At 40.0% G+C, this 1593-nt stretch overlaps 1 non-coding gene across 1 annotated transcript; it reads left to right on the top strand.

Moving 5' to 3' along the window:
- Positions 1-995: 995 nt before the first annotated feature.
- On the top strand, positions 996-1102 carry LOC132282809 (small nucleolar RNA R71). Its single transcript, XR_009471870.1, has one exon. It is a non-coding gene; the product is annotated as a small nucleolar RNA R71 (small nucleolar RNA).
- Positions 1103-1593: the final 491 nt, after the last annotated feature.

The following is a 1593-nucleotide window of genomic DNA, read 5'->3' as shown; positions in this document are numbered from 1 at the left end:
GGTTCGCTCTCTTCGTTGGACATGCCCACTTGGTTGTCCACAATCTTCCCACTTCTCAAGGTAGTCACTGCATTGACATGCTCTATTGTGTGACCTTCCGATGAGGAATGAGGCTCCATAACACATTGTTGCTTGGGTGGGGCATTCAAAGGCATTTTCCCTTTCTCTTTAGCATTTAAAGTACTAGCTATTTACCCTACTTGGGTTTCTAGCTTAGCAATGTATTAAGAATGAGAATAAAGCAATTAAGTATTCGCCTTTAGAGTGCCTAGAGCAGTCAAAGCCTTCTCTTCAAAAGCGAACTCCTAGCATTTCCTTGAGAATATGATGGTTGATTATGAAAATGAGAATTAGAAAATTGATTTCCTTGTGATTAAAATGATGATTTATAACCTTGGGAACCTTGGCTTTGCATCGGAGGTGGAACATTCTTCCCTTGGAAACCACATTGGGGAGGGTTTGAGCCTTCTCCTCGGTTTCTCCAAGAGAAGTTCGGGTGATTCCTCCAACTAGGATTATAGTGATTGCCATAAGGATTGTTCCCTTGATTAACAAAAGTTGCATTAACTTGTTCATGATGTTCACTTTGCACATGTCCATGGGGACAATTGGAAGTAGAATTTAAAACACTTGAACAAGTCATACATGTCTCATTGGATGTATGATGGGAATGGTTAGGGATGGAAGATACTTGATTTGCCGAGTTTTGGTTGATAAAAAATTGATCAAACCTTTGAGATAAGGATTTCATCTCGGTAGCTATTTCATTGGAATGGTCAACTTGATGTAAGCCAACACTCTTCCTTCCACTTAAATTCCTACCATTTTTAGAAGATAAAGTTCGATGCAAAGAATTTTCACTCATGATCTCATAAAGACACCACACGTCATCCTCATGCCTATCAATGTAAGAGCCACCCATGGAAGCATCAACCATGCCCTTATAATTATCCGATAAGCTCTCAAAGAAATATTGAACTAATTGCCATTTGGGCATGTCATGATGTGGACATTTCCTAAGCAATTCATTAAATCTTTCCCATGCCTCATGGAACGTTTCCCCATCCCCGTGTGAAAACTCTCGAATTAAGTTTCTCATGGCATTGGTCTTAAAAACCAGATAATACTTCTTCAAGAACTCTTGTTGCATTTCTGCCCAAGAAATTATTAAAAAAGGCCTAAGATTGTTAAACCAATATTTTGCCTTGTCTTTAAGGGTGAATGGAAAAATTTTAAGCCTTAAGACCTTTTCCGGCATGTCCGTGTATCTCACGGTGGAACATACTTCAAGAAACTCATCCAAATGCTTGTAAGGTTCTTCACTTGGAAGTCCATGATAATTAGGAAGCATTTGAATGGTTTGTGGTTTGATCTCATAGTGGTGTGCTCTAAATGGTGGCAATTGAATGCATGTGGGTGCATTGTATTCATTGGGCATATAGTGATCTCTTAAAGCAAGGGGTGGATTAGCAATTGGAGGTGCAACATAGGCACCTTGATTGCCTTGAACTATGGGAGGTTGTGGAGCATAGATTAGCCTTGGCATTCCCAATGGAACTTGGCCTTGTTGTTGTGGTGGGTGAATGAATGGCC

This window comes from Cornus florida, unplaced genomic scaffold (genome assembly GCF_030987335.1).
Source record: "Cornus florida cultivar Cherokee Brave unplaced genomic scaffold, ASM3098733v1 CherokeeBrave_3.0.0_Hap2_Chr01, whole genome shotgun sequence".
NCBI lineage: Eukaryota > Viridiplantae > Streptophyta > Magnoliopsida > Cornales > Cornaceae > Cornus > Cornus florida.
This window is presented reverse-complemented; position numbering and strand designations above follow the sequence as displayed.